Here is a 13358-nt window from a genome sequence, read left to right on the forward strand (position 1 = left end):
ATAAGCTTTTAACGGCTTTCTCAGGCATGATATATTAATCTTCAGTATGCATAGTTATCATTTGCCAAAGCTTAATTTTTATTTTCACCGTTTTCAATTTTTCCTGGCGGAAATTAAATTTTCAAATTTACACTAAAATCACCTACGTTCTCTTGGAAATAGCCTAAAATGCGGCAGCAGCGCCCTCTAGAAAAGTGAAATTTTGTTGCCACAATTCGGAAGCGGAGATTTATCTCCTTAGCGTATAGTCTCCATGTCTAAAATCAACTTTGCATTCAAAACAGACGCCATTGATGTTTTTCTGCACTTGCGAGGGATTTTCCAGACTTACAAGAGCTCGAGAGCAATTGCAAATTTTGCGAGGGAATCGGGACTGAAGACAATCGCAATGTTACACTTGAATTCAAATTGGGAATATAGCGATCGCATCGGTGCATTGCGATCGGCCGTGTTTCACTTGAATCCCTGTGTAAAAATTTGAATTTTCAGGTCTGTTTATGAACGTAAATGAAATTCGAAATTTAAATAAAACAGTGAGAAGTTAGTTTCATTTTTCCCCACCACACTATTTTTTTAAAGTAAAAAAATAAAAATTTGCAGCCCAAGTAAAGTGGTTAAAAATAATTTTTTAAATAAATGTGATTTTTTTTATGCATATCATGCACAAGAAAAGTGATTTAATTCAGAAAAGTTATTAATTACTATAGGTTCTAGTGAAGCCCTTGGCTAGACGGAAGTAGTATTTCTCATTTCCGGTTTACTCCACATTTCATTTGTTTATATCATACAAGCGTTGAGCTTTGTGCCTCATTTGTAGTGTAATAAAGAATATAGTTTGAAAGCTTACTTGAGAATGTGAAACATAACTTTATGTCGTCATTGGATATTCTTTCTTAATAAGTTGACTATTTTTACTGAAAACGAATCTTCAATATTGACATGCCGAAATATCTGTACGGATTCAGCAGCAGAGATGGGGCTAAGCGTCGCAGAATTCAATCCCGATCTGAGGATTCGGATATTGATTCTGATCCGTACTTTTTGCGAGGTTTGCGAATCTATATCTTACCTTCTAATCTTGGTAATTCTAGACGAAAAGTACTTCAAAATCTAGTCAAAAAACATGGCGGTACTATTGTTCGTTCTGTCAATGACAGCACATCGCATGTTTTGGTTGACGAAACCATTTCCAGTACAACGGTGTGTAGAGTATTAGGCTGGACTACATTTCCTCCACATATTAGAGTTGTTATGGTAGGATGGCTTAGTGCCAGTATTAGAGCAAGCAGCTGCATCGACATATCTGAATATGAAATACCTAGCGTCAACAAAGCAAATGCTAAAGAATGCACTTCATCTCATAGAAGGAATGGCAATGTAATAGCTGCCAGGACAGACACTTTAGCTGAAAATGGTTTTCATCCCCAAGGAAGTGTTTCTGAAAATGCAGATATAGGAGAGCTGACCACTGAAGAAGTCAAGGACGAAGAGTCGACGTTTGACGATGGAGTTTATGATGAGGATACCACGTGTGATGATGAATGGCTGTTAAATGCAGTTCCTGAGCCATTAATGTATGGACTTATTAATTCAGTTAAAAAAGGTACAAAATAATTTTTTCTGCTTCATAATTTTAAATTTATTAGAGATCACTCTAGAACGTGAAAACGAGCAGGGTGCGTATGCATATTGGACAAAAGAGCAATATTGTAGATAAATACATCGTTTATTAAAGCAAGGCATTCTCATTACAAATGAATATTGTACAGAAAAACATATGTTATCACTTATAGCGTTTCTCCCAAATCAAAAATAGGGTTGGGTGCTTCCTAATAAAAGGGAGCTGCAATTCAATTAAAAAAGTGCTTTCTCAAAATAATTTTGTTGTTAAAAAGGTGCTTTTATTTTTATTTTATTAACGATTTACTTAATTTGCTCATTTATTTTTATGTTGGGGGAGTGGTAGATGTTGGTCCGCTTTTCTACCATTTTTAATCTGGTCACATTCTCTGCCATAAGCTTCATTGAATATTTCTCACAATTCATTTCTTAAATTGTTCAATTCATTAATGTTTTTTAGTTGATTTTTTAATAGATCTAGGGATGGAAGTTTTAGTTCAATTAAATGAACTAGTTTAATAGCTTCACCTTAGAGTTATGAACTAGTTGAAATTACCTACTAAGAGGTTGGGCTACTATTACACTTTTTAAATTTTATTCAACTTTTTGAAATTGTTAGACATAGTGTGCACTACTCAGATTTCTCTTTAAACAACGGCAAAAAGTAATCCCATATTGTTAAAAAAAGAATAAAATAAATAAACCTAACAGTTTGCAGAATATTTTATCCTTGAAGTCAAAAGAGCAGACGAACAAGATTCGTTTTGATTTGAAATAGATTGAAACCATTTGCTGTGACATTTCCACTTTTTTCTTCTTAGAAAGCATAGTTCAGTTGACATAGTACACAAAACTAGTTGCATTTTTAATGTTTTGATTCAGAAGAAATTGTCATCAATAAATGCCTTGAAAGTAGAAATGAAACGTTAAAAGAACTTGTCTCCCTCTATCTCCTATGCATGTATTATTGTTTTTAAACTACTACAAATTTGGAAATAAATTACTACCTTTGTGCGAAAAAGTATGCTAATCAACAACGTTTTGACACACAAAATTATTTTTAGCTTTTACCGGATGTCACTTCATCCAAAAGCTCACTATTTGCATTGAAAAAGAGGTTCCCTGAAACCTTGAAACATGTATGGGCAGTTCTCAAAAGGTGGGAGCAAACACAGACCTCAACTTTGAAGCTTCAACACCAAATAACTTTCATTTTAATTAACTCAAAAATTTTTGAGTTAAATTATAATACTGTCTAGAGACAAGAATTGACATAAATTATGGAAAAATTGCTCTTCAAATGCCCTTAAAAAATATTTTCTTTGCTAAAAGGCACAATTTTGGACATACCAAAACGTTAACTGAGCAAATGTACCATTAAAAAAATTTTTTTTAAAATTATTTCTATACGTTTCAAAAAAAAAAAAAAAAATTAAAGGTATGAATCTTACACTGAATAATTTTTTGTTAATATTTTACACAAATAACAAAAGTAAAGACAGATTATTTACTTTGTAAACGATTTTAGAAAAAAGTAAGTTTGAAATTTGATGTATGTCCAAAAGTTAGGATCTTTACAATTCTATTATTTGAGAACTAAGTATATGATGTTTTCGTTTTAAAGGTATTTATCAATCCTGAGAATCAATTTTTAATTGTTTAAAAGTGTTTTCATAAGCTTTTATGCAGTATTTTAGAAGAAAAATGATTTTTCTTAAACATACATGTGAGATGTCCAAATCACGTTACGATCTTGACGCCGATAATTCTGTCCGTTTATTCATAATTTTTCATCATCCACTGTCTTCTAACCTCAATAAAAAAGGTTATTATAATGTTATCTTCTTTAATCCATTGGTATTTTGCATAATTAATACGTTACACATTGAACAATCGGGGTTCGCGTTTACGCGGTATAGCGGGTTTTTTACGCAAATTCGCGGGAAAGGGACGCAACTTCCGCGAAAAATCGGGTCCCAGGGACCCAGAAAACCCAAAAGATAAGAACCAGAAAAAAAAAGGGAGAAAATGCTAAAGATCTATTTAGTAAATGCTTTTAAGCTTCAAAATGACCAGGAGAATCAACAGAAAAGGACTAAAATGACCCTATCTGTTTATCAGCTATTCAAACACACCCCAATTGTGGACCAGTCAATGGAATTTTAGTGATAAGACTGGAGCTTACAGTGACCTCCTGGGCAGAGCTCAGGGAGCAAGTTCACAAGTAGCCCATTGTACTGTATTCTAAGAATAAGCTTTCCCTCAACTTTTATCTTGAGGAAATTCCTAAAAACAGAAATGAAGACTAAAAATAAGAGAGGTTTTCAATGCAATCTTCAGGATTAATACAAGACAATTGTACAGTAAAAATATTGCAATTTGGCATTCATGTAACCAGAATTACTTTTGAAAATCATCACTTCCCATCCCCAATAAAAAGAGGGGAGAAAAAAAATGGCGAACATTTTCCAGATCGCGCTAAACACAAAGAGTTCGGAACTTTACATTTTTCTTGTTAAATTGCTTATGAATACTTGAATTTTATACAAAAGCACTTTAACCTTGTTCTTTTTCTAATAATTGATCTCTTTTTGATATGTTATTTTTATTTGGACTTGCAAAAGTCGGGTATTAATCGATCGCGCCATTTTCAAAATAGAACAAAAACCAAAACAGATATTTTGAACGAATCAAAATAAAGTCGAATATACTGATTTAAGATTGCAAATGTGCAATTTTCACACTCATATGAGAAAATGTTTCGTTTTTGCGATCGCGATTTTTGCGTTGGGTTCATTCGCTTGCGATTTATTATTATTATTATCTAATTGCCAATGATAATTGGGAAGGGGGGGGGGGGGGTCTGTTTGCTTTTTTCGCTAAGAAAAATTTCCAGGAAAACAAAGGTTAAGGGAGTGCTTTTTGCTTGATCAATCAGAGGCACTTGTTTTATATTTTATGGTAAAACCCATTTTTAAAGTAAATTTTGAGTTAATCTCATTGTAACTGACCAAATAGTTTCTCACATAACTAAGTCTTGCAAGTGTATTATTTGAAAATAATTTTACAATGATAAAATCACGAAAACTTAGGGCAAAAATAAACAATTTATTTTATTTCATGCCTCCCCCCCCAGTATAAATATTTTTATATTATTCATTTTCACACTAAGATTTTCTGTTTAAAATTTAAGGGACTCATTTTTTCCACCAAAGGACCCAAATCTATTTCATTAATGGTCCCTGGGACCCAGGTTACGGATAGTTGAGCGCGAACACTGAACAATACATAAATTACAGTAGAAACATGGCTGGTTATGATCGAACGAAAGCCATTTTGCGCTAAAATCGCCAAGCAAACTCCGTTTGCGACAACACAGTGTACGATAAGCTAAAGGTTACCAGAGGGGAATTCCAGTTTGACAAATGTAGTTTTTCGTCAGCTGCACCAGTTTTGGCGACTTTATCACCTGCGCTAGCAATTTTTTTCCCCCCGCTTTTATTATTTTAGAATTTTTTTTTCTCTTTCTTTTCGAAACATAATTTAACGATCTCCAAATAGAAATACGAATTTCTTTTTTCAATAATTATTTTTAGACATCGTTTTAATTTTTATGACATTAAAAAAAACATTCATTTTTAAAACTGATGTCACTTTTTACATTTGTATTATTTTTAATTTGAAGCTTTTTTTTACCTTTCATCAACTTTTTCAAAATCATTCCAAAACTTATATTTAACTTTATTTATCATTATATGTAAAGAGCAGTATGTAAAGTCATTCAAGTACTTGATTAATATCCTCTTTATTATTAAATTGCAAAATTCAAAAAGTAGTAAATAAAATTTTCATTGGAAAAGTTAAAAATCAGATTAAAAATTGTCAAAAATGGTGAAACTTACATTAAGATGATGTCCAAAATCCGTTACCTACAGGACAACAATGTTCAAAATCTGTTACCTACAGACTGCTGATTTAATTTGCTAATTAACAATTTTTACAAATACCTGCTGTCTTTTCATGTTCATATATTGTGTTCTAGGTATGCATACTATAGAATAAAAGCAAAATTGATGTCAAATTTGAAAATTTTTGAAATTGCTCAAAGTTAACTTTTTTGTTCCCACCTTTTGAGAACTGCCTGTATGCACTAATGTGCAAATTTTTTACGTCAAAACCTTGTTGATTAATAATTCACTAACTAACCATTCACCAATTGTTGATTGAGTGTTCTCTCTAGCTTTATCCAACTGCTTCAAAGCCGTAGCTAGAAAAAATGTGGAAGGCAGAAATGGTTAAATTTTGGAGGGGGATGCCTAGTTGTATTCCATTTTTATGATCAAAAGAGATCAAAGTTTTGAGTTTTGAAGGAGATTATCTCTAACCTCCCCCTTTTCTGCACTTCTACCTGTCAGATAAATAGCACTGTAATATTACAATTCAATCAAACCTTATAAAAAGCAATAACTGTTGTCATCAATAAAAATAACCTTTCAATGTAACATTAGATGCATCTTAGGAAATCTACAGTAACTTAAGTGTGAAGGCAGTTTACATGAAATAAATTAAACATTACAGAACTATCCATATATTCATCGAATGGGGGATAGATCATGGGATTTCAGGTCCTTTTATCTTGTCTCATTTTAATTTTATTATTAGTTAAAAAAAATTTAAAAGTTGCACAAGTTGGGAGGTTTGGTGGCTCATTTGCTGTGCATTTTTTGAGGCCTCTCAGTGGAGAAAAGCACTATGTTAAATATTTTTCATGTGTCTCTTTGGAGCCCCTATGTCATGGGAACCTATCGTAATTAGGAGATGGTAAATCCGCTACTGGAACTATCTGTCTTCGCCTTAGCAAACTAAGAACAAAGGAATTGGTGTGGCTCTTAGGTTAAAAAGTTTGCTGACCTCTTGCTCTCTATACCGTACGAGTTGTTCAAAGTAAGTAAGTAAATAAATGAATTTTCACTAATTTATAATTTCTGTACTCTGTATAAAACTTATTAAATCCACAAATGCCGAAAATCGAATTTACATACATTACATGTTTTTTGCCATTTCACAGCTGTTACAGAGACTCATGAGAATGTTTCAGCCTCCTACTCATAATTGGAGAAAATATTTCAGTTGAACTTTCTGTAAATTTTTGGTGCTATGTGTACTTAAGCCATAGCTTTGTTTTGAATTTCTAAAAATATAAGACAATATATCGCATGTTAAGAACGCTGCATGCAAAAAACATGGAAAATTTTGCTCAAACTAACATAAATTTTTTTGAGAAAATGGCTACTATTCCTTCCTATTGAAGCTTGTTTACTATACCTCAATTTATCTACAATGCATTTCCAGACAAAAATTATAATTAAAAATATGTAAAATATTTTTTTAGGAGTTATTTACTAAGGTACTGTCCCTTATGAGCATATTATAGACTTTACATATTTGTTATGCTTTAAGTATTGATTACAGGAAGTAAATAACTTTGATATTATCCGTGTACAATAGTTTCAATAATAGAATCAACTGTTATTGTTTTTTCCCCCATCATATGCAAAAAACCCTGCTAAGGTGTCGATAGGAGGCGACTCTCCTGGTGGTACAAACAAAGAAGGTATCAATGTCAAATTTTTCTTGGTCAATTTTTTGCTATGTCTTGAATTGGTTTCTAGAAATGGTCCTTAATTCAAATTTCACTGCTAATTTTCCTGTTACAGTAGAGCCTTGATAAACCGAAGGATACTGACTAGTTTTAGTAAATCAAAATTTCTGGATATACTTAAGAGAATGGGGGAGGACATGGAAGAGGGCAATTTCTTTTTAACCAAAACTTTTGAAATTGCCTTTTCAAGGGTAATTTTTAAGTTTTGTTTATGTAGATTTAATAGAAAATAAAAGTTTGCTGATTCAGTTTAGTAACCTTAAAGTTGCTGTAATTTTGGAGTTTTTATTATATAATTAGTTCATGTTGTTTGCTTTGCTTAAAAATGCTTTCCTGGTAATTAATTTTTTAAAATTTCAGATAGCCTAATCACTTTTTCATAATATTTTTTTTAATGCAATAATTTCAAAAGTTTCAATTTTCGTGAATACGAAGGGTGCCTATGCGAGGTGAACTAATAACAAGACTGAACAGCATTTTTCTTTTTTCAAATGAAGATTATTTTAGCTAGCAAATGTAGCAATATATATTATAGTCAATTCTTTATCCCAGAGGCTAGAGGTCAAAACCAAAAAATTGTAAATTTTTCGATATTTTGATTCAAGTTACTTTTCTACAAACATCAATTTTGTACTTAAGGTTGCCAGAAATAAAATCATGTTAAGAATTTTTAATTATTTTGCTCCTTTGATTGTCATCTTTTGTTGTCAAGAAGTAAAAGAAAACGGGCAAAAGAAAAAGGCAGGCAGGAGAGCTGTATGAAATGACAGGAGGTCATCGAATATGTAAGCTGATGGTAAAATGGGCCATTCTACAAAAAAGCCACCTTTTTGTCCTGTAAATAACAGCTCATATATTTCTTTAAAATAATTTTGAAAGGTAATGTTAATGAATTGTTTGCTTAAGAAATCACTAATATGTTTGTGATTTCTTAAATGACAAAATTATGTTTATTACCCTTTTTAATTATTACAGTGAAATCCTGTTACAACGAACTCCAAGGGACTAATAAAATATTTCGTTGTAATAGAATATTCTTTGTAACGGAATCCTCTCAAACTTTTCTTTATTTTCATAAAAGTGTTAATTTTGCAAATCTATATTATGATATAATTAAATCAGCAACATTTACCCTTACTGACGATCTAAAATATAATCAAATACATTATTTATTCTGAAAAAACAAAGAGACAAATATTGAGCCCTGACATTTAATTCAGTGGTAGTCTTCACAAAAAGTGGTTCAGAGGACATTATAAAAGATTCAAATTTATGAACCTCATTTTGTCTTGATACTGACAATAAGAAAAGTTGAAATCTTGTTGACCCCCTTGTGAATGTGCGTTGTTTTCTCAGAAATTGTGTGTGTGTATGACTGCACATGTGCATGGCTAGATAATCTAGATGCACACGCCGTGCTTGGATACATTTGCTGCAAATATGTACTTCGCTCAAAATTTAAAAAAATTTATCAATATTAAACAATGGTTATCTTGAAAATCTGTAATTAAATTAATGAAATTAATATTTTGCTTTCATGTATGCATGACTGAAAACAGATGTGTTACTGAAAATTTTGCTTATCCATTACATATTGTTTTAAATACCTTCAGACAGTTTTGAGTTGTGTGCACAGATACTTTATATTTTTATCTTACCATGCACATGTGATGTGTGAAACACTTGCTTTTGTTTTCACACATCAGCTTACGTTTCAAAATGAGCAGATTTCCACCTTCAATGGCTCTGTTTCTAAAGTACCAATGGAGTTTTCACATTTCCACTTATAAAAATCATTTCTTTTATTTCGAAAAACAGCATTTTATCCTATTCTTCGTAATGTTGAGAAAAACATTTCGTTGGTAACGAGATTTTTTTTGCTTTATCTTAATGGGTTTTAGAATAGGACCAAATGTTTTGTTTGTTGTAACTCATATTTTGTTGTATCAGTATTCGTTGTAACGGGATTTCACTGGATTTTTAATGAAATATATGAGCCTGAAGGGGGGGGGGATGTCTCTCTTTCCATAGGAATGCTTTAATATAGATGTATGTGTGTAATAAATGACATGACTTCCTTTGTTTTTAATCTTTTTTGTGACATGATACGGTAAATGTTTGAAATGTCCTGCTGGAAATATACGGAAATTTTGGACCATCAGATCAGTAAAAACCTGTAAGATAATATACACATGTACTTGCAGTCAAAAGTTCCTCTAAAAGTCGAAGTAAAGTAATTATTTCAAAATATCTGCCCTTTTAAAAATTGAACTTATAGTTTCTTTTTTCTTCTGTGTAGGCAGTTAAAGAGTTTTGTGAAGGAAGAACAGTGTAGAAACTGTTGTCAAATGTAAAATCCTCAACGTTTTGTTTAGTGCAAAACCATATTTATAAAAGTAATTAAAAATAACAAATTTCAGTAATCAAGAAACTATTTTAAGAAAATTGTAAAATTATAGGTGAGATTAGAAAATATTCAATTTAGTGATATAAAGTGCATTTATAAAAATTTTGACAAAACTTTTCTTCTGCTACGATCATTATTTTCACTCCTGATATTTTTTTTTTAAGGAATGCACTTTTTGATCAAAATTGTTAACTCTCAAATAATAGTTTTGGCTTGAAAATCTGTTGAAGTTACTATTGAAGAAAAGTTCAATGTGGAGTCCATAGCAATAAAAATTGTATTTTTGATGTTTTTAGCGTCATTACATTCATAATATGAAGTTAAAAAAAAGAGACATTCATGTTCTTTATAATTTGTTTATAGATAAAATTATAACCTTTAAAAAAATTTTTTATGGAGAATCTTATGTTGCAAATACTAAAATGCCTAAAATTCATGTATAAATTGCTTGTAGCACAAAAGTAAGAATGAAAAACATAAAGTTTAAAGACAGATATATGGGCATTTCTCAGTGTTTTGTCTATATAGTGTCTAACAAAACTCACTAATGATAATTTTTCAACAAATGATATTCAGTATTAAATTGAAAAGTTGGTAAAATGTAATGTTGTGCACTTTAATCTGCGAAACTTTACACAATTTTGCATGTCTCACAAATGAAACATTTTTCAATGTAGTTTTTACTTGAAATTGGGAAAATACGAAGAGTGTTTAGCCACTCACATACTTTTTCAGTTTAAAATATAAACTTCTGTTTGTGCTACATAAATTAAGATTATGGTATATAGGTATCTTTCTCTCTTTTTTGTTTTTCCTTAGTTAGGAAGAATTTTAAAATTAAGCATTAATAAAACTGCAAGCCCTGCCCCCTTATATCAGAGAAATTTTATGAACTCAAAAACACACAACTTTTGCATTCATAATAGAGCTTCATCTTCCCCGAAGAAGTTGAACTTAAGCAAATAAGTATATCCTTTGCAATTCCATGATAAGGTCAACCAGATGATCAAATTTTCAAAATTAAAATTTCTAAACAAATGAGGTGTCATTTTAAAGGTAAAGAGTTGTATATTTTGGAATGCCTGTCAAAAATTTGATCACTTCAGTTATAAATAAGTTACAGGAGGTTAAACTAAGGTCAACATCTTGAGTATTTTCAAACCATATTTGGTGACTCTCGAAGAAATTATGTTTTTTTCCAAAAAATACATACTAATATTATGAATTGAGATGAATAACCATTTAAAGATACAATGTGTTGCTGGTGATGTTGCAAAAATGTGTCAAAATATAATTCATTTTGATTTGTAAAGGAATTCCTTTGGGGTACATTACGTGTTTTACGTCCGACACCAAAATGCACAATTAATTATGCTGAGCCAATAATTTTAAAGCTACATGCATGTATTTTTGGGTACAAAGTAAGATTTTCAATCTCATTGATGTAACCTATTCATTTTGTAACAAGTGAATATTTTTTACTAAAATCTAGGTGTCGGACGTAAAATTATTTTTACGTCCGACACTATTACATTCCTTTAAACAAAATATGTTTTCGACTGTGTTTCTCCTTTTTTTGCCTTTAATTTCAAAGTTAAAGTGAAACATGCATAAAAAACAACTAAGTGAATTTACTGTATATACATTTAGGGCTGATAGGGGTAAGTAGGACCCCTTTTGAGAAAAGGTGTGTTGAATGAACGTAATACAGTTGATTAAGATCAATTTTGGCAAATTTGCCAGAACTATAAGTGGGAAAAAAATTGGAAACACTAAATGACTGCGTCTGTGTAAAGTTGGTAGAACAATTATCAACATTCAACCCATATAAATCTTGATGGTTTTCTTTCAGGTAAGTTTCACAAATAACTAATCACCATCTTTTGTAGCTGAACTATCAGCTATCTACTAAGTCATCAAAGTTGTCTTGTATTTCACTAATATAAATATTTCATCAGAGTTGCTTTTGATTTTCAAATCCTCACTGTTATGGGTGAACTACAAACCCCATAGTGTGAGGACCTGTTATAGCGAAATTTTACGGGGTAAGTGGAGCCCCTCCCTCTAAAAGTTTTTAATAATATTTTATTCAAAAATTCTGATTGCATTATGCACTTGAAGTTAAACTATACATGAATTTTAATGATCATAAAAAAATAAACGCTAACCGTGAAACACTTTTTGAAAAATGCTGCTTAAACTCACCAAAAAATAATTTTCAGATTTTTTTTTGACTAAGTTTTCTGACTCAGAAAAAAAAAAATCCACGAAACTCAAATATATGCAAAACTAATCACTGTGATGAACCATGACATGATCAATGTAAAAAATGATAAAAACCATAAGGTTATTTCAGTTTTTGGGTGTGACCCACTTACCCCAGTGTCCCACTTCCCCCAATCAACCCTACTTTTGAATTTATTTGTTAAATTTTGTTTAAGTATATGTAACCTATATAATTTACACATTTATAACTATAATCATTGTTATGTATTTACATTTAAGAGCAATAGTTTACGTTCAATATGAACAATTTACGTCCGACACCGAAAATTTACGTCCGACACCAAGCTAAAAATATTTTTTTAAATAATTTTATTCCTTATAATATTATTTGAAAACTGTATAAAATGCTTCAATCATAAGTATACTTTAGAATTATGCTGTTTTTAAAATTAAAATGTAAACCAATTCACAGACTTATAATAATTTTTAAGTGAACCATCAATTTTACTATTTGTGTGTTTACGTCCGACACCAACTCTTTAAATTTTTTTAATTTATACTTTAGGGATCTATTTTGAAAAACCAACATGATTTTTTATTCAGTGGGATGTAGTAAGTATCTTGTAAATAAATTTGATCAATTTGGAACAGTTTATACTTGTTAAATGGAATTAAAACTGAGAAATTTTTCTTCATTTTTTACGTCCGACACCATGGAATTGCCCTAAACTGATTAAACACAAAGGAACTTAATCCAAAATGATACTTTATCACATCACAGACTGCGTCTTTGTAACAGGCAAATGTATTGCTGTTCATTTTAGCGACCAATGGTGGGCTGGGTCACAGTAAGTTAAGATTTAAGCAATTTTATTTACACTATATTTGTTTCAGCCAGAAACAGTTGCCAACATCAAATTCAAAACATTGAAAAAGCTAAAATTTGAAATAAGTCTAACCATAAGATACCTAATGAAATATTCCGATGATCCAACACAGCACCCATCAACTCTGAGATTTTTTTTTTTACAGTAAAAGTAGAGCAGAATATTTTTTCAAAACTGTTTAAAACCCTTTACTTCTTTTTTCTTCTTGTAAAATATATATTTATCGTAATTTTTGGTCATAAGTCAATCGATATTGTAACTAATGTTACAGTATTAAGCACTTCACTGTGCACACAAAGTTTTTTTGTTCTAAAATTTTGATTTTCCCTTCAAAAATAAAATGTTTGCGGTCTTATTACCTGTAGTGTATCAGTAATTAAAAAACAAAACACTGATCTCATAGAGTATGTAGATTCAGAGAGAATGCGACTTAATTTTGATTACCGTTTTAATCAATTTTTATTCATAGAGTTCAGAACTTGACACTTTTAGGTATAACTATTTAATGAGCAGTTTGATTAGCACATTATTTTATTTTGAGTTGGTGTTTTCTATA

This window comes from Uloborus diversus, chromosome 3 (genome assembly GCF_026930045.1).
Source record: "Uloborus diversus isolate 005 chromosome 3, Udiv.v.3.1, whole genome shotgun sequence".
NCBI classification, from domain to species: Eukaryota; Metazoa; Arthropoda; class Arachnida; order Araneae; family Uloboridae; genus Uloborus; species Uloborus diversus.